The following is a 26,002-nucleotide window of genomic DNA, read 5'->3' as shown; positions in this document are numbered from 1 at the left end:
GATCGAATAAATTCGATCACGATAAAAAGTTATGAATGACTGAGTTTAGGTCTATCCAAAGGGCAGCGACATGACAGTTTGTGATGAATTAAGAATTTCTTCTTAAAATAATTGTTCTCTAAATTTAACCATAAAAGAGTTTGTTCATATACATCTAAAAATATAATTTATAGAAAGATTACATCTAATCATTAGAATTTCTATTTTAATTTCAAATCTTGTCTATCTAATTTCACAATATAAATTCGAACCCAAACCCGATTAAGATCTAATTTCTTCCTCAATAAGATCTAGGGTTTTCTATTGTTTTTCTTTTCAACCAAATAGCATATCTAGATTTGTATTTCAATTATAGATTTAATCACAGAGAGTATTCAGATACATATAACAAACAAGATGAAGACAGGAAGAGAAATAATGCAAATAGAGTATGAGATTATCACAAGTGCACCTAGACACTGATGCTAATTTTGTCATGCCTCAGAAGTCCATAGAAAATCCTTTCCTTCTCCATCATTTGCAATCCTTCCAAGATCCAAGCCAACCGAGAATCTCCAAGTGACTAGAAGTGCTAGATGAAGCATAGAAACATGTAGAAAATATATGAGCATATGAACTTCTCCAATGCATGTAAGCTTTGAAGCTTCCATTTTAAGCTTGTAGCTATTCGGCTTCCATTCAGCTTTTTATTTAAGTTTGTCCAAACACACTAGGAGAGCCTCTTATTTAAAGGCCTCTAAGATGCATCTAGAGTGTCTCTAGAAACAACTAAAAGATAAGCATGACAACCAAGCATGTGCCTTCTCCAACCTTCTAAATAAGTCTTAAGGGTGTAGACACCATGTGCTCTAATAAAATGCTAACTTTTAAGTGTAGACAACTTATGCATTCTTAGAGTGTAAACTCTAGTGTTGTCTACATGACAACTCTCGAGAATTTGCCAACTCCTATGTGAGAAAATATTAAAATAGTGCACAATAATTAATTTAATATTTACTTTTACTCTTTCCAATTTAATTTATTTATTTATTAAATCTCATGCACTAACTTTAATAACTCCACTTTTCAATCTTAATATATTTATATTTTAATCACATGAAATTTAGAATTTTTTAATAATTTAAAATATATTTTCCACTTTTAAATTTCATTTTCCAAAACTTAATTGCTAAAATATTTATTAGCTTTAATAATAATATTATTTAGTCATTTATTTAAAAATGAACTCCAAGTATATTATTATTAAAATAAATATTATCACATTCCAAATTTAATATTATAACTTTTATTTCACATTTAATTATTTTATTTAATTAATTTTCTGATTAATTAAATAAAATAAATATTAAAATATCATATTTAATTTCTATTAAATTAAACCATTAATTAAATCTTTTAATTAGGCTTAATTAATAGAAAATACATCAAAGACTCTCAAGGTAAAAATACAAAAACCCATCATAACAAAAATACATACAAAATCAAACCAAGGGTTTATATCACGAATTACGTTATCCAACATATTTAGAGGGTACTCAACTTAGATACTTGTCCTAATTTTTCAATTAGAACAAATGGCTTAAAGGGTTGGGATTTGGACTTGAGAATTTATCTCCCTTCTCTTATCATTGAGATAATATGATACGGTACGCTCATCCTGACAATTCAGGGAAGTCGATAATCAGTACCTGCAACCTGCATAAAAACTATGCATGTACAAGCACAATATATACTAAACTAAACAGGCAATGGCAGGAAGTGGTGCATCGTGTAGATCCTGACTAGCAGGTGACTACGACTCCCTTTCTTAACCACATCAGACACGTCGTACAAAAGCAAACACGCAAAACAAACACGCACACCATACACATGCAAGTATGGGGTAAGTATTCATAAGAAAACACATATGATAATAAATCATCTTACTAATTATCATTAATAACTGCAAACACTGAAAATAATCATCCTGCATACATGAAATGTAAAGTCTAAGTAATCTCATCACATAATAAACTGAATCCATAGCACAATATCTGATAATCTTATATTAATGCTACTAACCATCAACATAAAACTAGCCCTAAAAGAGTTCAACAATGATAACAAAATGCGAACTAGGGGCAGGCACTACAATTAAACTATTTTTTTTCCTCTCATAATACTAAATTTTCATAACCAAATGATTATATAGTTAATTCCATTATAACTCCTCTTAAAAAAATATAATTAACATCATAAATATTTATTTATTAACCTATCAAATGTATTAATAAATATATAATCACTTATATTCAACTAATATTCACTTATATTCAACTAGTAGTTTAAGTAGACTAAAAATATCATTAATACTAACATCCACTTTACAAATAAATGAATAATTATTTATTTAATTTAATTTTTTTATAAAATTTTAAAGAGGGGTAAATGCTTTGACCTAGAGCTATGAACCAGTGAGGCCACAAGTAGGGGACCTCATCCCATGAGATTTGAATCTTGATGGCAAGGATAAGAACTCAACAACTTAACCATCACAACATGCCATTGTTGGCTATTTAATTTTTGAAATTAATAAATAATTATTTTTTAAAAATTATTTTAATTATTTTTTAAAATTTTGATTTAATAAATAATAAAAAATAATTAAAGTTTTTTTTTTCAAAAATTAATACACATATTTTTAACAAATAAAAATAAGCTTGCATGCCCTTTTTTTCACATGTCTATATACTCTTAAACGTGCAAGAATATTATATCAAAATTTTTAACATGCATTTATTTTCCCCTTTAAATACTTAGGCCTCCCCCTAAACTTTGGCCATAATATATCAAAGCTTTGGGACCCTCTCATAGAGAAACTAAAAGAGAGAATGGCTAGTTGGAAAGGTAATTTTCTAAGGAAGACCATGGTTTCTTCAGTCTTGTTAGCTCAACCTATATATCAACTCTCCTATATAGATCTTCCTAGTAGTAAATTGAGTATCATTAATGGTTGCCTTAGGGCCTTTTTCTGGCAAGGATGTACAAAGAAAAGAAAGTTATCCTTCCTCTCTTGGGACCAAGTCTATAGATCTAAAGCAATAGGAGGGGCATACATAAAAAAATTCAAATTTTGAGGGTCATCTTTGGGAGCAAGGTTAATTGGGTGAATGATCAGATTCCCCAACCTAAAATGGGTCAAACTATTGACTCATAAATTCCTTTCATCCCCAGATCCAATTATTTTTTCAAAGAGACTCATCCTCTTGAAGGATCAAGGTTATGGAATTTTCTATTGAGATGCAAACATATTATACAAGATAATTTGTCATGGAATCTAGGGGACAATAGGGATGCTCTATTTTGGACAGACTCATGGGGAGGATATAATTCCCTCGATCTTTATCCTTTCCTCCATTTATCTAGATCATATTTGGAAACAAAATGGGGATCTAAGGTTAGGGAATATGCAACTTTTGAGAACAACAGGATGAATTGGGAACGGAAAGATTTAGATTCTAAGGATATTCCACCAGAAGATAAAAATATCCTCCAATCAATTCTTCATTCGAGGAAAATTTCCTTCAAAGGAGGGAAGGATTCCCTCATCTGGGCTAGAGTAATAAAGGGGAGTATACTTCTAAATTAGGTTATAGGTTTTTAGAATCTTGTTAAGTTTTTTTTCTAAAAGCATTTTTCCTCTAAGATTATGTTGGGATAAGTTTTTTTCTCCCTAAGCTAGGATCCTTTTCTTGGATAGTCCTTCACTAGAGGACCCTCACTACAGGAAGACTAAGGAAGTTTGGATTTCAAGGTCCAAGTAGATGTCTATTATGTGATACTGAGGAAGAAACTATAGATCATCTCTTCCTTCATTTCCCTTATTCAACTATTTGTTGGCAATAACTTTGCTCACAATCAGGTTTGGTAACGGCCTTCCCTAACTCCATACTTAGTATGTTGATGTCTTGGCTTCTCTTAAGGTCAGATAGTATCTTTTACTACCTTTGGATCTCCTCCCCTTTCAAGATAGCAAGATGTTAGTTAATCAACTTATTAACAAAATAGAAATTTCACTTATAGAGTTAACAAATAATAGATTACTTAATTATAACATCAAACAAGCTAGGATGACTTATTGGGATGAAAAATGTGTGGATGATGGATTGGGTTAAAAGTCCTACCCTTTCTAGGAAAAGGGGTTGATGAAGGTACATCTTCAAGGGAAGAATGTATATGGAAAATTCCAGAAAAGGGATGGTTCAAGTTAAATTTTGATGGAGCATTGAGAGGCAACCGAAGTAAAGGTGGCATAGGATATTGTATTCATAATGACAAAGGAGAGGAAATTTCCAATATAGCAAGGTACGTTGGAGAAGCTACTAATTACTAGGTAGATATTTCTACTTTAGTAGGACTCTTGGTATGTTAAAAATTGGGAATAAATAAGTTAGAAATAGAAGGAGACTCAACCATAACTATAAATGCTCTTAGGAAAGGAATCCTTTCTAGCTAGAAGCTAGATGTAAAGCTCTTGATAGTTTTAGAACTAAACAAAGCCTTCAACAAAATAATAATTAACCATATTTATCAAAAAGGGAATAAGAGAGCAGATGAGCTAGCTAATATGGGGATTGATAAACAAATTAAACAAAGTATTAATCTTCACTTTAGTCACCTTAATAATTATTATCTAAAATAGATTTAATGATAACTTGTCATACTTTCAATATCCTCATAAGTGTTTAAATTATTTTCCATTTTTCAATAAATGATTTCCTTTGAAAGCTCTTAAATCACTTTCTTATGTTTATTTTGTGTTTCTTTCTATTTTTAAATCTAATATATGTTGTTTCCTTAAGGCCTATCATCTTAGGATCTCAATATCTTTAGTAGATTTATGTCTTTCTTAGGATTCTTTAACCTCCTAACAAGTAGTATAGAGTTTTGTTGGATGTTTATCCATGCTATTTCAGGTCACATAAACATAAGGGATAACTAAGGAATTAAGGATTCTCCAATGGTTTTGATGGAAAAAGGGCAATACTAACAAACTAACATCCATCTTTGTCCTCCCAGTATCCCTTGAGTGGGGTTGTATAACTATTTTTCTATTAATACATGGCTTCGACCTCTTGCTTATCAGAAAATTAAAAAATAAATAAATAAAGTTTTTTTTTTGCAAAAATTAATACATATATTTTAAACAAATAAAAACAAGCTTGCATGCCCTTTTTTCACATGTCTATATACTCTTAAACATGCAAGACTATTATATCAATTTTTTTAACATGCATTTATTCCTTTTCACATGCCTAAATATATTTATTTATATTTGTTCCTTTATATGCATAACTACATTGATTTACATGCATGTTCTTATATATATATATATCTTTAAAACATATTTCTTTTCACAATTAAATATATTCTATTTAAAATGTATAAATATTTTTTGTCATACAATTTTCTCAATCTTTTTTTACTTTTTCCCCTAATATTAGATTTAAACTCTTAACTTGCATAATAATGCCTAATTCATCTTTGACTTTCTAATTGTTTTAATTTTATAAATGATTTGTAAATATATTTAATCAAACTCTAAATTAGATGAGTACTCATATTTTCTAATTATTTTGCATGTAAGTTTTCTCATGAAGAATGTAGGGTTTTGATAGGATTCATGCAACATGCTCTTTGTTAAATTTAAAATAATGGTTTTTAGATTTGAGTTTTACCAAAGATTTCTATATAAGAACAATAAAAAAAATTCTCCTAATTTATCAAAAATAATGTAACCCAAAAGTAATTTCAGTTCTAAATTTCACAAATAAAATCCATACATAAATTTTTACATTCACTACAATATAATCTAACAGAAACAAAGAAGACAATATTTTGAAGGAAAGATTTGCAAGCACTTAGAAAGACATGAAGTAGACAGATCTTTTCAAATGAAATATACTCTTATGGGTTTCAAACCCCATGTTATGTTGATACTAACATTTTGGCAACCTGGTGAAACCCTTGCTAAACCAAAATCCTTCAAAGCTTGCAATTTCTTTTTTTATACTCAAAATCCTAAAGATTTGCTCACCAAAACTTGTGTGTGAAATAATGACTTGAAAACCTCTAATACAGAGCCCTAACTTCTCTTTAGGGTTTTAGTTTGTAAAAACCCTAAAATATACTTATTTTATTTAATTAATCCTTTCATGCATTTTAACTCACTTTTTTGTTAAATAAACTCTTTTGGTTTTACTTCCTACTTTATAATGTGAACTCATTAAAAACAAAATTTATTATTTTAATCAATAAAAAGTAATTAAAGTGCATTATTTAAATACAACTCTAGTTTTAGTCAATATCAATTAAATAATTATACTAGAACAATATTTAATATTTAATATTTAAATTCTTTTATTTAAATTTTCTAAGTTTTTGATAAGAAAAATAGGTTTTGAAGGGAGCTTGAAACCCTTTACAAATCAATAAATTTTCAAAGAAGCCCAACCCAAACAAAACTACAATCTTAAGGTGAAATAGGTCACCCAACAATACACAGTGACAAGAGTGGCATCACAGATAACACAATAGTCATCAACCACACAAACAGGTTTTGAACAGGCACCTAAAACCCTAAACAGCTTTTGAAGGGTACCTGACACCCTATACAAAACATCCACTGAAGGTGAAACAAGTCACCAAACAAAAGGTGACCAAGGTGGCAACACAAAAAAAATAGAACACTATAGCCACAAAATAGGTTTTGATTGGATTCCTGAAACCCCATGATGAGACGCACTTCAAGACTAAAGGCCAAAAGATAGTGCAGAGACCAATAGGCCAAAAGCTAGGAGACCCAAAGAAATAACCACATTAGACTTTTCCTTTAGAGCCCTTCTTATTAGACCGTAATTCCATATCAAAAGTGAGATTGGATGGCTTGACCTTTTTTCCTTTTATTGTAGTCCATGCATCCTCCACCAAACCAGCAACCTTCTGCCACTTAAAATTAGCACCATCACAACTAGTTCCAGAAACCCCTAGGGAAAAGGCTACAGAAGAGGAAGTGACAGTAGAAGCCAAAAATAGAAAATCACCAAGAACCAAAGGAGGAACTACCTCAGAAACACCAGTAACTAGAACATCAAAATTAGATGGACCAACAACTACCATAGAAGGAACCAATTACAGATCCACCAGCAAGATGTCAGGAGTGGATAGACAAATAGAGGCACTAGCAGAGTCCATACCAGAAACTGGTACATCAAAATCTAGAGACAGACCAGTTGCCACCATAGAAGGAGCCAAAGGAGGGGATAGACAAGAAGAGACAATAGTAGAATCCACACCAGAAACTGGGATAGTAGAATCTAGGGATGAACCAACTACCACCACCGAAGGGGCCAAAGGAAAATCCTTCCTCAAGATGCCAGGAGAAGATAGATTATTTGAAACAGTAGTAGAATATCCATTCCCTGTATAAGGGACCTTATGGAACATGTAGTGGTCATTTGAGACCCCCTTCCACCAAGAAAGGGACATTTTTGGTCTAGATTTACTGGAAGACCACCTGGTGGCTAGGTGACCAGTCAAGTGGCAATTCCTATAGTGCAAGGGGATGCCCTCATAGTCAAGAAGAATATTCCAAGAATCTAGAGGAGAGTCTAGGGAAATCATTTCTGGGAGTCCCTTAGAAATGTCGATCACAACCAGCATACGAGCATATGTTGTTTGATACACTTTGGAAGTAGTCGTATCAATCATCACAAAGTTTCTAAGGGTATTCCCCACCTCCTTTAGGATAGAGCATCACCAAACATGAAGGGGGATGTTCAGTAGCCTTACCCATAGAGGGATCTTATTAAAAGATTCAGTCAATGGGTTAAAATCCTTGTGCCAAGGTTTAACCATCAAAGTATACTTCTCCTCCCAAGTGAAGACATGGTCAAAAATAGCATTTCTTTCTTCCACAGTATCAAATTTCACAAAAAAAAAACCCCTAGCTACAGGGTAAATCTGGGCAGTCTTCGAGATGACAGGCTCCCAAACATGGGAAATCCATGCATGAAAACCTAAAAGACAAGGTCAGAAACCCTTAAAGAAAAAGATAGCAGAAGTTTCCAAGAAATCTTCCATATTGGTAGAGATCTTATCAACTAAATTAGAATTTAAAACAAGCCTTTTTGGATTACAAACCTCAACTGACATAGTGTCATGGAGTCCCGAATACAATTAATCATGAAACCATAGATGCACAGTATGACCACCAATACTAGCCTCATAGGTAGCCAGATCAACATAGGAAATAGTTGAACCACCCACAACACTTTAAGTTTCATCTAAGTTACAACTTTAAGCTTAATCTTCTTAATTTAGCCAAATATTCCAATAATTCAAATAATATAAATATCAACTTATTTTAATAATTTTCTCTTTTATATTAAATAATTTTTAATAACCAAAATATAAATTATTAACCCAAACATCATAAATAAGAATTCTACCAAATAAATCACAATATCAAACCACATAAAAAAAGATATAAGGAAAAACCGACCAAAGTGAAAGTTAAAAAACATACACATAGAAAGACTCATGGGTTTAAAAAGGCTAGACAATAATTACAAGTCACATAAATAGAGAGAATAAGATGAATGAGAAAATAGTCAAGATTGTTAGATTGTGGTGACTGATCAGGAAAGTACTTTACATACTTCATAAATAGTGGGGTTCGGGGCATCGCCCCGAAATTTTTTTTTTTGGGAAGTAGCCGACATGGTAGCCGACATATTATGGCCGACATATGGCCGACATGTTATAACCCTAAATCGGTTTAATACTTGTATAAAAAGGGCTTAGGGTTGGGTATTTTTTATATCTGGTGATACGAAATTGGTTCTTGCGACAGTATTGAGCTGTAAGGGATTACGGATTGTAATCATGTTGTAATCACTAGATTGTAATAAGATCGGACTTGCTGTTTGGTGGATGTAGCCCAGGGATTGGGTGAACCACGTTAAATCTTGGTGCCTTGTGTTCATTCCTATGTGTTCTATTATTTTCTGTTATTGGTTATATTTGCATGTAGTTTTTATTTCTGTCCGTGGTTTATCCTAACAAGTGGTATCAGAGCAAGGTTGTCTTTCAGTTATTCTCTGCAGGAAAGTCTCACGGTTAAGTGGGAGTCTCACAGTTCAGTGGGAGCGATGGCAGATGAGGGTAAGTTGAGGGTTGACAGGTTTAATGGGCAGAACTTCCAGTTATGGAAGATGCAAATGGAAGACTATTTATATCAGAAGGATTTATGGAAGCCGTTGGAAGGAAAAGCCAAGAATCAGAGAACTATGTCAGAGGCTGAATGGGATCTTTTGGATAGAAAGGCACTCAGAATAATTCGGTTATGCTTGGCACCATCGGTGGCATTTAATATTACAAAAGCAAAGACGACAGAAGATTTGATGAAAACCCTAGCGACACTGTATGAAAAGCCCTCCGCTTCAAATAAGGTATTTCTCATGAAGCGTTTATTTAATATGAAAATGGCAGAAGGTGGATCTGTTGAAGATCATTTAAATGAGTTTAATACTATTACTAGTCAATTATCTTCTGTGGGTATCAATTTTGATGAAGAAATTAGGGCTCTCTTGATTTTGTGTTCTTTGCTTGAAAGCTGGAATGGCTTGGTAATGGCAGTGAGTAATTCTGTTCCTAGATCTAGTACCCTAAAATATGATGATGTGATCGGTGTTATTTTAAGTGAGGAAACTCATAGAAAATCCTCAGGTGGATCTACATCAGGAAGTGCTTTAAATGCATAGAGTAGGGGCAGAACGACTGAAAGAGGAAGTAACTCTGGAAATCGTGGGAAATCAAGAGGAAAGTCAAAGGGGAGGAGGTCTCAATCGAGAGGATCAAATGATTGCTAGTACTGTGGGAAACCAGGGCACAAAAAGAAAGATTGCTGGACTCGAAAGAAAAATGAAGGAGATAAATTAGATGGAGACAAAGAGGCAAATGTGGTAAGTAACAAATCCGAAGAGGATGCTTTGCTTCTGTCTTTAGAGAGTGTTGATGATTCATGGGTTTTAGATTCTGGTGCTTCTTTTCATGCTACACCTCATAGAGGTTATTTCATTGATTATGTCCAAGGAGATTTTGGGATTGTTTATTTGGGGGATAATGAACCCTGTCAGATTGTTGGAAAGGGAAAAATTAAGATTAAGTTGCAGAATGGGAATCATTGGCTACTACATGAGGTAAGACATGTTCCAAAACTAAGTAGAAATTTAATTTCAGCAGGGCAACTCATTGATGAGGGTTGTGTAGTTACTTTTAATGATAAAAATTGGAAGGTTTCAAAAGGTTCCCTTGTAGTAGCAAAAGGTGTGAAAGTAGGCACCTTATATCTTTGTACAGGTCATATTGTTCCTTCTACTTTGATTGTTTCAGCGAAAAATGAATATTCAGGAACAATTACTGTAGTTGAGCAGGGAGAACAAATAGTTGCTGTAGATTCTGATACAACGCTGTGGCACAATAGACTTGGGCACATGAGTGAGAAAGGTATGAAAGTACTTCATTCAAGGAAAGTTTTACCAGGTCTAAAATGTGTGAATATGGATTTCTGTGAAAGTTGTGTGTATGGAAAAGAAAAGAGAGTGAGTTTTGTAAAGACAGGGAAGAAAAACAAAAAGGAGAAATTAGAGCTTGTGCATACAGATGTATGGGGACCGGCTCAGGTATCTTCCCTTGGTGGCTCTCATTATTATGTTACATTTATTGATGACGCAACTAGAAAAGTATGGGTTTATTTCCTTAGACAGAAATCTGATGTATTTTAAACTTTTAAGAAATGGAAATGCTTAGTTGAAAATGAGACTGGTAAGAAATTAAAATGTCTCAGATCTGATAATGGTGGTGAGTATTACAGTCATGAATTAGAAGATTATTGCTCCACTAATGGTATTCGTAGACAAAAAACTGTTCCAAGGACTCCACAGGAAAATGGAGTGGCTGAACGCATGAACAGGACTATAATGGAGCGCGCAAGGAGCATGAGGTTGCATGTTGGGTTGCCCTTACACATGTGGGCGGAGGCTATCAATACTGCAGTATATTTGATTAATAGAGGTCCCTCTACTCCTTTGGGCTGTGGTATTCCAGAAGAAGCATGGACTGGTAAGAAGGTGAGTTATTCTTTTCTCAAGACCTTCGGTTGTGAAGCTTTTGCTCATATAGACTCTGAAAATAGAACCAAGCTAGACGCTAAATCAAAGAAATGTGTCTTTGTTGGATATGGCATTAATGAATTTGGCTATAGGCTTTGGGATTTTGAAAATCATAAAATTATAAGAAGTCGGGATGTCATATTCAATGAAAAAGTGTTGTACAAAGATCTGTTGCAGCAACATGAGAAGAAAGAAGATGATTATGTAGTGCTGGATGATACTCCAAAAGCTGATGTTCCAGCCATTCCTCATGATGTGCAACAATTGCAACAACAAATACCACACACACCAGTGAATGTTAGACGGTCAACAAGGCCAATTAGACCTCCATAAAGGTTTTCTCCCTCTTTGTATTCTATTTTACTTACTGATGCTGGTGAACCTGAAAGTTATGATGAAGCTGTGCAGGTGGATACTAAGATTCAGTGGGAGTCTGCAATGAAAGATGAAATGGACTCTTTGCTGAAAAATAAGACATGGGATTTGTGCAAGTTGCCTGCAGGTAAAAAGGCTTTATAGAATAAATGGGTTTATAGGTTGAAAGAAGAGGAAGGAGGTAAGAAAAGGTTTAAGGCTAGGTTAGTTGTAAAAGGATTTGCACAGAAAAAGGGAATTGATTTTGATGAGATATTTTCTCCTGTTGTTAAAATGACTTCTATTTGTACTGTTTTAAGTCTTGTGGCTACTGAAGATTTGCATTTAGAGCAGATGGATGTTAAAACCACCTTTCTTCATGGTGATTTGGATGAAGAAATATATATGGCTCAGCCACAGGGTTTTGAGGTCAAAGGTAAGGAGAACTTAGTGTGCAAATTGAAGAAAAGTTTATATGGCTTGAAGCAAGCACCTCGGCAATGGTATCTGAAATTTGACAGTTTTATGCATGAGCATGGATATAATAGGTGTCATTCAGATTACTGTGTTTATTTTAAGAGGTTGGATGATGATAGCTACATTATTTTATATTTATATATTGATGATATGCTTATAGCTGGGTCTAACATGGATCATATTAAGGGGCTGAAATGCCAATTAGCACATGCATTTTCTATGAAGGATTTGGGGGCAGCAAAAAAAAATCCTTGGTATGAAGATTTGTAGAGATAGGAAGAACAAAACATTGACACTATCTCAAGCTGATTATGTTGAGAAGGTGTTGCAACATTTCTCTATGGAGAATGCTAAAGATGTTAGCACACCTTCACCTGGTCATTTGAAATTGACTAAGGAGATGTGTCCCAAGACATAGGAAGAGGAGGATAAGATGTCCAAGGTACCCTATGCTTCAGCTGTAGGAAGTTTGATGTATGCTATGGTATGCACTAGGCCAGATATTGCACATGCAGTGGGAGTCGTTAGCAGGTGTATGAGTCATCTAGGATTTGAGCATTGGAATGCTGTCAAGTGGATTCTTAGATATTTGAGAGGAACATCCAATAAGTGTTTACACTTTGGGGGCTCTACTACTGATTTATAGGGCTATGTTGACTCAGATTTGGCTGGGGATATTGATACCAGGCAGAGTACTATAGGTTATGTCTTTACTGTTGGTGGGGTAGCCGTGAGCTGGATTTCTAGGCTACAGAAGATTAATGCTCTTTCCACTACAGAGGCAAAGTATGTTGCTGCTACAGAGGCAGCCAAGGAGATGATATGGCTTCAGTTCTTCTTGGAAGAATTGGGACATCCTCAGAAGGATAATTATTTGTTCACAGATAGTCAGAGTGCCATTCATCTTGCTAAGAATTCAGCTCTGCATTCTAAGACCAAACACATACAGTTGCGGTACAATTTCATTCGGTTAGTTTTGGAGGATGGACAGTTAAAGCTGGAGAAGATACATACCAATGAAAATCTAGCAGATATGTTGACAAAGGTTGTAACAAGGGAGAAGCTGAACTCCTCTTCAGCTTCAGTTGGTCTTTTAGACTAAATGTGAATAAAAGAACAACAGAGTCTAGGGTGGTTTGATCCAGTGGGAGCCCCATGCGGTAGTTGTATTGCTATAGGGTCAGTCTCCAAGTGGGAGATTGTTGTTTAGTGTGGAGCCTAATCAGCCCCCAAGTGGGAGATTGTTAGATTGTGGTGACTGATCAGGAAAGTACTGTACATACTTCATAAATAGTGGGGTTCGGGGCATCGCCCCAAAATTTTTTTTTTTGGGAAGTAGCCGACATATTATGGCCGACATATGGCCAACATGTTATAACCCTAAAGCAGTTTAATACTTGTATAAAAAGGGCTTAGGGTTGGGTATTTTTTATATCTGGTGATACAAAATTGGTTCTTGCAGCAGTATTGAGCTATAAGGGATTACAGATTGTAATCATGTTGTAATCACTGGATTGTAATAAGATCGGACTTGCTGTTTGGTGGACGTAACCCAGGGATTGGGTGAACCATGTTAAATCTTGGTGCCTTGTGTTCATTCTTGTGTGTTCTATTATTTTCTGTTATTGGTTATATTTGCATGTAGTTTTTATTTCTGTCCGTGGTTTATCCTAACAAAGATAATAGTCATCACAACATCACATAGTTAAGCTAAGATTGACAATTTTAAGTTGCGAAATCATGAAAAACATTTGATGGCTAAAGGAAATAGTCATCAAACCATTACAAGTGACTGAGTTACAGTGAAAAGATAAGTTGTGAATCTGTGAAAATAAATTAGGATAGTTAAGTGTTGGAATATTCAAATAGGAATAATGCTTCTGAGAGGGGGTGGGGTGTGTGGGGGTGAATCAGTACTTTAAACATTAAAAATTTTAACTGAAAGTAGATTGCATGCATATAAACACATCAAACAATTATGAAAAACACATATATGCATCACCACATAACACTTGAGATTTTGGTAACCTAGAAACCCTCTAGAAATAAGAAGGTAAAACTGGGGTGGAGATGACACCCACAAAAATTACTACAGCAATAATGTTTAACCACTTCTGATGGTCTACCCTATTAAAGGCCTACCCTGTTAAAGGCTACAACACATTTTTAAATGTGATCTTGTTAGAGGATTTACAAACACTTTACAAGAAGTGTTACCATGTTAAAGGATTTAATCACCTATTGAAAGGATCTACAAAATAGTTGTTAAGCTAACCTATCACCATAGGGTTTCTTTTCTAACATAATTGCTAGAGAGTATTAGGTATAATAAACCTGATAGCTTACAATCCTTCGATTGCTAAATATAGGAAGTTGTTTTTCTTTTTCTGATCTTGATCCTCTGTGATTTGATACTCTTCACTCTAAAAATTAGTTTTCCTTACACACCCTCATCCATCCACACATATACAATGAGATTTAGTCTTCTTTATAAAGACATTCGAAGACTTAGGGTTATGTATGGATCTACGATCCATATTGAATTTTTGTTTCCCACTCAATCCTTTTAAATTTACTATTGGTTGCATGCCTTCTCCATTTTTATTATTGGTTGCATGTAGATTGCATAGGAAAGACAAAAGATTCATTCTTATCTTTTTAAACCTTTGAGATTCATCATATGTCGGCCATGAAAATGGTTTACATCTACATTTGTAAAGTTACAAACTCATATGTGCATTATGTGTTGCTCAGCACTTACTGATTCTAGATGCTCGACACATGTAACACATTGGCTTACTCAGCTCCTATTGTATTTTTGTATTGCTCGACATCATCTATGACTCGACACTCAAATATGACTCGACACTTGTATAATGCTTGGCACCTAAAGGCTGCTCAGCACCTAAAGATCACTCGGTACTTGATCTTCACTTGGCACATGATCTTCACTCAGCACCTAAAGACTTTCCTAACTCGGCTCATGTTGTGGCTCAGCATACATAGTGTACTTGGTTCCAATGTAGAAAGTGGTTAAGTGTGTTGGCACTCAAGTGTCAAAAACCATTTTGAGGCTAACAATCTCCCCCTTTGACATGAGTGACAAAAACACTTAACTAACCTTATGAGTAAATTTACTAGTCTTCTTGGTGTACATGTAGAGGTTTTAAAATCTTAATCAAAATTTTTTAATTTACAATATATATACCTCAAAATTATTGTAACTCCCCCTGAGTTGATTGTGCCATTATCTATGCTATCTTGGTAACCAAAATTTGATGTTGTATATCATGCTCCACCTTTTTATCTTATCTCCCCCATTCTCTCATCTCCTTCATTCTTGTCTCCCCCTTATCTTGTCTCCCCCGTTTTCTTGTCTCCCCCTTTTTGACACTTATATCAGAGGGTTTTAAGGGTTAAGACCATATTTCACACAAAATGTGTTGTTTACCTCCATAATCATCGTGAGAGCTGCATCCTAATTATGAAAATCAATCTCCAATGATTTATGATGGAGGGTAGTCTCTACAACAAGGTGAATAAGTCCTTCTAAAGTAGAAAGATTAGGGTCTTTCTTGAGAACAGTTTTAGCATAGACTTGTTCTTTATGGAGGATTTCCAAATGTGGGGTTATGGAGGATTGGAGCTGTAATAGTTTTTCCTTGATGGTGGCCTCTTCTACTGTTAATACAACTATCACTATATGAGTGTGAAGTGTTTGAGCAAAATGCTTCTCACTTTGAACTGGATCTTTTGGTAGTTGCATGCTAGAAATATTCAAATTTCTCTCCAGCTAGTCTCTTGTGCGAACTAGGAAAAGTCACACAACTTTTTTTACAATGAGAATATATTCTCAAGTACCTTTTTCACTTTGTCTATGACCTTTTCCAATTCAATCTGTGAAAGTGCAATTTCACTAGATATTTTCTCATTAACTTTTCCTTGAAATTTTCTTTCAGACCATTCCATAAGTTTTGCATTTGTATCTTGGTCTGCATTTGTCACCTGGTCAACAATATTTGATAATTGCTCCATGATATGCTTTGACTCATTTGGTGACTACAAACTGAAGGCATCCATAAAGATTTCTTTAATCTCTTGCATTGTTTGCTTTTTCTTATACTCCTTCCTGAGTATTTCTTGCCTATTTCTTCGATGCAAGGCTTCCTGTACCTCATTGATTTGATCAATGTTTATTATTTTTGAGTCATAACTTGGTATGACTATTTCCTCATCTAATTCAGGGTCTCCATAGTGAAGTACCCTTGCAACTTTGGTAGAACTAGATCTTGGTGCAAATATTTGTAGTGGCTGTTGTGAAGGAGTTCTTGACGTAGGCAAATTTATCAATGTTTGGATTGCCTCCTGCTCTTTAGGGGTTTCCTCTATTTTCTCCTCCTGCTATCTACCTTGATCAATTATTGTAATTTTAGGAAGTGCACTTTGAGTTTGTGCTATAGGATCAGATGTAATAGTCTGTCTTGTTTGTTCTGTTACTTTTTCTCCTGCTGTACTCGGCTTCTGAACTATGGTGTCAACTATGCCTGTTGAAACAACTGTTGGCATTTGAAGTTGACCACTAATGGTTGTAGAGATGATGGAAGGTGGTTCTTGTGGATTCACCTTATCTCTAATTGTGTTTTCTACTAGTTTTTGTAGTTCATCCACACTGACCAATACTAGATCTGTACATAATCTTGCTTGTTGAGTGGATTGGTCAAGGATTCTTTTTAGATCCTCTGTAGTTAATGGATTGATGTTTTGAGTAGAAATGTAAGGAACATCCTATACAGTTATAGTTTTTGTAGGTGTGATGGGTACATGAGGAGGGCTAGAAGGTGGCAATTATGTGTCTTGCACACTCTGATCTTGTTGCTGCTCTTGCTCAGTTGTTGCCGTTTCATTTTTCTTTTGTGTCTCCTCCTCTGTTTCTTTCTTTTCTTCTTCCTTCTTCTCTTCTTCTTTTTTCTTTTCTTCTTCCTTCTTTTCTTCTTCTTGTTTCTTTTCTTCTTCCTTCTTTTCTTCTTCTTGTTTCTTTTCTTCTTCCTTCTTTTCTTCTATACCTTGCTCCACTTCTGTCTTCTCTTCTCTCCTTTTTCTTCTCTCTTCTAGTGGAGCAATAGCTTGTTCCTTGTATTCTTCTTCAAGAAAATCTTCAATCTTTTTGTACAAGTTCTTCCATGATTTTGTTGTTCTTTGTACAATATCTTCCATTTTGTTTTGGAGAATGAAGAATGCCCTGTATTTAGGTGTAAACCTAGCATTTTTTCCTTTTGATTGCTTCCTCTATTTGCTCCTTAGTCAAATTAGGAAATATGCTTGCTAGGGTTGTTTCTCTCATCTCCTTCTCCATTCTCAAATAGAAATGCCATCTGTCTTCTACAATTTTAGATAGTTCATCTGGTAATTGTCCATCTAGCTCAAGAGGAGTGTACTTGAACTGTGCCATCATTTCATAAACTGATTGTTCTATTCTATTATGTTCTTCTTTAGTGAACTTATTGAAATCAACTTTATTTATGTTGCTTAAATCTCCATTTCCAATCCTTTTACATAATGTATCAACCAAAGAATGGCTTACCTTTTCAGATTGATCTTCTTCATCAGTTTCAGGTTGAGCTACATATTTTCTTCTTTTCCTTGGCTCTTCCTATTTCTTCTTGATTGGTTTCTTCTTTGTAGCTGCCTCTTTAGCTTTTTAAGTAGAGGCCCTTGTTGCAGCTCTGGTTGTTAGCTTTTGGGGTGATGGCGTAGCAGTTTTCTTTGGTTTGGGCTAAGCTGGAGGCTGATATTTTTCCTTTCTCTTCTTTGGCTTGGCTTGGGTTGGTGCTTCCTTGGCTTCTTCTTCCTCAGCACCTTCCTCCTTGTCTTCACCTAGGCCTTGAGTTAATTTCATTGGGCCTTGCTCTTGTTCATCCTCATTATCATTATCTTCTTCATCATCTTCTTCATCTTCTCCTTCATCTTCTTCTTCTGTTACCTCAATTCCTTTACCAAATTTCTTCTTTATTTTCTTCACCATTTTATCTTTCTTCTTAATTACAGAGGCAGTCTTTAATTCTGTTTCAATCTTAGAGATTTGGCAGACTTGTCTATTCCTTCTGCAAGCAAATTAGTGATAGCTGTAGATGCTTCATCCACATCTAATTCATAACCAAATGGCCTTAGCCATCTCACCCTTGGAACTGCTGCTTGAATATAGGTGGAATCAACATCAACTAGGAAACATATGTCATTGATGTGTTTTTCCACTAAAGAAACTGGTATTCTTACCCTTTGCTTCATGGATTTCTTGAAATCCTCAAAATAGCTTGTCATTTGGGCTTCAAAGTTATCACCCATCTAATCAATTAACTCATTTATTTGTGTCATTGCGGTTTTGTTAGAGTCCCAATTCACCTTTCCTTTAGAAGGAAACTCTTTCATAACATAAAAGAACATACACATAAGGACTGAAAAAAATTTGCACTGTGCACCTTTTGATCTCCTTATAGCTCCTAGGTTTTCATTTATTTGTTGCAACATAAGTTCTGAAAAGTCATATAAATGATCTTTCTTTACCAGTTTGAATGCTATATCAACAGCTATGCATGGCATACTATTCAATTGACTAGATTGATAGAATTTGTGGGATTTTATTCTCACAGAAAAATTTAGGAGAGGATTAGTGATGGTATCAATCGTCATACCTCTCTTATTCCATTTTTCCCTTGTATTTCTTTCAATGATTTCTTTGGAATCACTATGCAGGGTCTTAGTTCGATCTATGGTTAGGAAACTCATAACCCTATGAACTATCCCTTTAGTAATCTTGACTGGACCTATTTCCAACCAAAAACATCCATTGTGTATTCTTCTTAGAATAATCTGTATCCATTCAATTTTGAATACTATAGGATAAACTAGGGTATTCGTCAAACCCTTTCTTTCGACTATCTTATGTCATCCTTCAAAATCTTATTCTCACACACTTTGTCACAGGCTTGGAAAATTTCAAGATCACCTATGGCACCAATTTTACATTTGTAACACTTCCTTACATCCTGCACCATAACTACTTTGGATGGAATAATGGATAATGCACCGACAGGGTCATTTTTGTAGGTGACTTCTAGAATGGGCTTGAATTGAGGTTGTTTGACTTCATTACTGACCAGTTGTATTTCATGACTTTCCTTCCCCTCAGTGGTTCTAGAACCATATGCCATTGTTTACTAAGTTAGGGTTTTAAAATGTAAACAAGCTTTCAAAGTCTACGTAGCTCGACACTTGAATGAAATACCTCAAGATCAATGAAAACATGTTGTAAGTGGTTGCAATCTACTTGGAATGCTGGATTCTCTACTATAATGTTTCTCTGCACTCTTTATCTTCTTTTCTTCTTGATCATGATGAGGAAAAATGATTGAAATCGTGATAATATACCCTATTTCCATTGCATTAAATGCTCAACTGCAAACTCGGCTTGCACTACATTTCCACTTTACTCAGCTTCCATAAGAGTTACTCAACTCAGCATCAATCATCAACTTGATCGTTGTTAGGAACTTGGCATCCACTAGAATTTTACTTGGCATCCAAAGATAGCTCCGAATCATCATTTAAAATTTTTTCTTGGCATCTTGTTTCATGAAAATTTATACTTTGCATTGCTTCTTCATGGTTTAGGGCTGATGTATGATACTTCCTTATATGTATCAACCCCATAGACTCATCTTGAGATTAATTGGATGAGAAATGATCACTTGACCTTGTGGCTCAAGTGACCCTTTCATTGGATGTACTTGATTCATTCCTTTTTTGCCATGTCTTCCTCATGTCTATTCTAATGTGTTCCACATCAATCTTTTCTTTGCCCTTGTTTGATTCAATTTTTGGTGCTTTTGACCTTGTAGGATAGTTTCTGCTGATATGACCAATTTTCAAGCAACTGAAACATGTGGTTTGGCTTAGCAACCTGCTATAATTCCCTCTGAAATGTGTTCTTATGTAATTCTAGGGTATATGTCCATATTCTTGATAATAATGATAGCTATACCTGGTGTTATAATCCCAATGGTATTGACTTTCATTTCCTTTTGTTTTTGTTGGTTGATTTGATTTCCACATAGGCTTTGATCTACATTCAAATGCTCTATGTCCATACTTCTTACAATTATGACAATGTCCATCAAATCTTTGTGTCCTTGTAACTCTGGATCTACAATCTTGTGTCATATGTCCTTACATGTTGCACTTGTGATAGTACCTCTTGTATTTGGGTGTGTTTGTCTGATTGATTCTTCTACTCCTACAAATATTAGTAGTATGCCCCCTTTTATTACAATAATGACAAGTAGATTTAGAATCCTTACCTTTGTCACTTCTTTGCTCAACACTCTTTGATGATTCTCCAATTTTAGTACTATTGTATCCAAGTCCTGATGTATCATGGGCTGATTTTGGAAATTTCATCAACTGTTCAAAGTACTTGATGGCTTCACTTGATTTGTTGAGATTGTCTACTACCTCTTTTTCTCTATTCAATTTGTTCTGCATTTGTTCATTTTTCATCTTCAAAGTAGAGATCTCAATATCTTTCATATTGAGTTCATGATGAAGATTCATCATTTGGGCAAGTGTATCCATCTGCATGTTTGAGATCCTTGTTAATTTAGTACATTTTTCTTCCAGTCTGTTTGCAAGATTCATTTTGTCATCTTCCATCATGACTCTGTCCTCAACTGCTCTTTTCTTTTGTTCAGTGATTTCACATAACATTATGGCCTGTGATTCATGTTCCATCTTGAGAGATCTTATCTCATTTGTTTGATTTTTTTCTTCTTCCATCAGTTCTTCTATTGCTGCATCAAACTCTTTAGTGTCTCCATTGGAAAATAGTTTTGTGGTATCTATCTCCTTGTATTTTGTATCATTTTCAACTATGGCTATATCCTTTCTTCTTTTCAAGGATTTTCTCAGTTCCTCCCTTGCTTCCTCTACTTTTTGTAGAGCCAGTTGCACATCAATCACTTGATTGTCAATAATCTTTCCAAGTTTGAAGACTTCCATATTCAGACCTTTTTCTCCAAGCTGTTAGACTTCTTGTTGTGAGAACCTCAATGCTTTGATACCAATTGTTGGAATATTCAAATAGGAATAATGCTTCTAAGAGGGGGAGGTGAATTAGAAGTACTGTACTTTGACCATTAAAATTTTTAACTGAAATTAGATTGCATGCATATAAATACATCAAACAATTATGAAAAACACATATATGCATCACCACATAACACTTGAGATTTTGGTAACCCAGAAACCCTCCAGAAATAAGAAGGTAAAACTGGGGTGGGGATGATACCCACAAAAATTATTACAACAATAATGTTTAACCACTTCTGATGGTCTGCCCTGTTAAAGGCTACAACACATTTTTAAATGTGACCTTGTTAGAGGATTTACAAACACTTTACAAGAAGTGTTACCCTGTTAAAGAATTTAATCACCTATTGAAAGGATCTACAAAATAGTTTTTAAGCTAACCTATTACCATAGGGTTTCTTTTCTAACACAATTGCTAGAGAGTATCAGGTATATAAACTTGATAGCTTACAATCCTTCGATTGCTGAATATAGGCACTTGTTTTGCTTTCTTTGATCTTGATCCTCTATTATCTGATACTCTTCAATCTGAAAATTAGTTTTCCTTACACACACTCATCCATCACAGATATACAATAAGATTTAGTCTTCCTTATAAAGACATTCAAAGACTTAGGGTTAGGTATGGATCTACGATCCATATTGAATCTATGTTTCTCACTCGTTCCTTTCACATTTACTATTGGTTGCATGCCTTATCCATTTTTCTTATTGGCTGCATGTAGATTGCATAGGAAAGAAAAAAGATTCATTCTTATCTTTTTAAACCTTCGAGATTCATCATATGTCAGCCATGAAAATGGTTTACATCTTCATTTGTAAAGTTACAAACTCATATGTGTATTTTGTGTTGTTCAATACTTACTGATTCTAGATGCTCGACACATGTAACAAACTGGCTTACTCAGCTCCTGTTGTATTTCTGTATTGCTCAGCATTGTCTATGACTCAACACTCAAATACCAATCGAGACTTGTATCATGCTCGACACCTAAAGGCTGCTCGACACCTAAAGATCACTCAAAAATTGACCTTCACTCGGCACCTAATCTTCACTTGGCACTTGAAGGCTTTCTTGACTCAGCTCATGTTGTGGCTCGGCATACATGGTGTACTCGGTTCCAATGTAGAAAGTGGTTAAGTGTGTTGGCACTCAAGTGTCAAAAACCATTTTGAGGCTAAAAATCTCCCCCTTTGACATGAGTGACAAAAACACTTAATTGACCTTATGAGTACATTTACTAGTCTGCTTGGTGTACATGCAGAGGTTTTAAAATCTTAATCAAAATTTTGTAATTTACAATATACATACCTCAAAATTATTGTAACTCTCCCTGAGTTGATTGTGCCATTATCTATGCTATCTTGGTAGCCAAAATTTGATGCTGTATATCATGCTCCACCTTTTTATCTTATCTCCCCCATTCTCTCATCTCCTTCATTCTTGTCTCCCCCATTTTCTTGTCTCCCCCTTTTTGACACTTATGTCAGAGGGTTTTAAGGGTTAAGACCATATTTCACCAAAAATGTGTTGTTTCCCTCCATAATCATCCTAAGAGATACATCCCAATTATGCAAAGAAATCTCCAATGATTTATGTTGTAGGGAAGTCTCTATAGGAAGGTGAATAAGTCCTTTTGAAGTAGAAAGATTAGGGTCTTTCTTGAGAATAGTTTCAGCATAGACTTGTTCTTTATAGAGGATTTCCAAATGTTGGGTTATGGATGATTGGAGTTGTAATAGTTTTACCTTGATGGTGGCCTCTTCTTCTATTAATACAGCTATCACTTTCTGAGTGTGAAGTGTTTGAGAAAAATGCTTCTCACTTTGAGCTGGATCTTTTGGTAGCTACATGCTAGAAATATTCAAATTTCTCTCCAAGCTCATCTTTTGGCTAGTCTCTTGTGTGAAGTAGGAAAATACACACAACTTTTTGTACAATGAGAATATATTCTCAAGTACCTTTTTCAATTTTTCTATGACCTTTGCCAATTCAATCTATGAAAGTGCTATTTCACTAGATATTTTCTCATTAACTTTTCCTTGAAATTTTCTTTCAGACCATTCCATAAGTTTTGCATTTGTCTCTTGGTCTGCATTTGTCACCTAGTCAACAATATATGATAATTGCTCCATGATATGCTTTGATTTATCTAGTGACTACAAACTGAAGACATCCATAAAGATGTCTTTAATCTCATGCATTGTTTACTTTTGCTTATACTCCTTCCTCAGTATTTCTTGCCTCTTTCTTCGATGCAAGGCTCCCTGTAACTTATTGATTTGATCAATGTTTATTGTTTTTGAGTCATAACTTGGTATGACTATTTCCTCATCTAATTTAGGGTCTCCATAGTGAAGTAACCTTGCAACTTTGGTAGAACTAGATCCTGGTGTGGATATTTGTAGTGGTTGTTGTGAACTAGTTCTCGAGGTAGGCAAATTTATCAATATTTGGATTGCCTCCTGCGCTTTTTGGGTTTCCTCTATTTTCTCCTCCTACTGTCTACCTTGATCAATTATTGTAATTTTAGGAAGTGCACCTTGAGTTTGTGCTATAGGATCAGATGTAATAGTCTTTCCTGTTTGTTCTTTTTCTTTTTCTCCTGCTGTACTCGGATTCTAAACTATGGTGTCAACTATGCCTGTTGAAACAACTATTGGCATTTGAAGTTGACCACTAGTAGCTGTAGAGATGATGGAAGGTGGTTCTTATGGATTCACCTTATCTCTAATTGTGTTTTCTACTAGTTTTTGTAGTTCATCCACACTAACCAATACTGGATCTGTACATAATCTTGCTTGTTAAGTGGATTGGTCAAGGATTCTTTTGAGGTCCTCTATAGTTAATGGATTGATGTTCTAAGCAAACATGTCAAGAAAATCCTGTACAGTTACATTTTTTGCAGGTGTGATGGCTACATGAGGAGGGCTAGAAGGTGGTAATTCTGTGTCTTTTACACTCTGATCTTGTTGCTACTCTTGCTCAACTATTTCTTTTTCATTTTACTTTTGTGTCTCCTCCTCTGTTTCTTTCTTTTCTTCTTCCTTCTTCTCTTCTTCTTGTTTCTTTTCTTATTCCTTCTTTTCTTCTTCTTGTTTCTTTTCTTATTCTTTCTTTTCTTCTTCCTTCTTTTCTTCTCTACCTTGCTCTACTTCTATCTTCTCTTCTCTCCTTTTTCTTCTCTCTTCTGGTGGAGCAGTAGCTTGTTCCTTGTATTCTTCTTCAAGAAAATCTTCAATCATTTTGTACAAGTTCTTCCATGATTTTGTTGTTCTTTGTACAATATCTTCCATTTTTTTTTGGAGAATGAATAATGACCTATATTTAGGTGTAAACGTAGCATTGTGCCTTTTGAATACTTTCTCTATTTTCTCCTTAGTCAAATCAAGTAGTAAAGAAATGAAGTTGCAAAGTAGCTAACAAGAGAAAGCATAACATCGCAGCCCAGACATAGCAGTTAAGGAAAAGGGAAGAAAAGTTGTGAAATAATAGAAATAACCCTCTTCACATGGTCACAACTGGGGATAAAGAAAGAAGGAAAACCATAATGAATTAGTGACAAGGAGGTCATTGCATAATTGTAACTCTCAATTTTAAATGCATAAAATAGTTTTCAATGGCCATGTCTAAGCTAGAAGAAAAAATATGAGTTGCATGCATGGATAATTGGAAAAGTGGAGATGCCACCAACCTTTCAAGGATTTCAAGCATGCAAGTTTTAAAGCCATTAATTCCATACTCCATTACAATGAATTTCATCACTAGTTGCATTATTATTTGAGTTTTTAAAGAAGAGACAAAGTTGCAAAGTGAATTCAAGCATATTACCAGTATCCAATAGTAAGAATTATTAAGTTTATTTTTCAAAAATGATGCAAAAGGTAGGAGAACTGATAGCACATGCCATAATTGAATAATCCATGTCAAAGGGGAAAAGCTCTAGCCCATTTATGGATGAATGGATTCAAATTCTACCTGGTTCTTCCAATGCACAAGTTGCAAATGACCATGCCTTCAAAGATTCCTATGTATTCTATAGAGATGTAGAGGTGCTTAACAGGAATGGAAGTGAACTATTCTAGTATTTTACAAGAATGGGATGGAAAAAGTCCCAATATGCAACCCTTGGACTAGGAATTTTGGAAATTTGGTCATGCCAAAGGTTTTTGTGGACATTGACCTGGTGAAGGTGCTGATAAAATGTTATATCTTAGTCAACAAAACTTTTCATAGGAAGGATAGAAGTATCTTCCTAGCATTGGAAAAGGAGACATTCATTGAGGCATTTGACTTGGGAGGCCCTATGTTATTGCCTATTGACATAGAAAATTTTAATGAGAACTTCAAAAGTGATAAGAACTTCTACATGGGTAGGGTTATGAAAAGGCACATTGCTCAAGTACACAAAGAGAAGGGGGAAATACCAAAGAAAAAGGAAGTGAATGGAATCATGCCTCTTGAGTACTTTCAAAGGTATATAAAGAATACTATTTTTGGTTTGAACAAAGTCCTAGGCTTAGATAGAACCACGTATGCTTTTGGTACACATTATGTCATGACACTGAACATTTAGGATCCTAACACCAATTTGGGATATGATTTTGTAGAATATATCATCACCAAGATTCACAATGAGATTGTTACTACCTAGGATGGGAGTTTAGAGAATTTTAGGTTCTTTCATTACTCCATGCTCAAGCATCTAATTTTGTTAGGAAATGTAGATATTTTTTATCAAATTTTCTTTGAGTGCACAGAAGAATTGGCAAAGAGATTGCTGGTGCAAAGATGGACTAGGGTATGAAAAAGATTC

The sequence above is a fragment of the Cupressus sempervirens genome, chromosome 1 (assembly GCF_028749045.1).
Source record: "Cupressus sempervirens isolate cs-2001-9-10 chromosome 1, ASM2874904v1, whole genome shotgun sequence".
NCBI classification, from domain to species: Eukaryota; Viridiplantae; Streptophyta; class Pinopsida; order Cupressales; family Cupressaceae; genus Cupressus; species Cupressus sempervirens.
Note: the sequence above shows the minus strand (reverse complement) of the source record.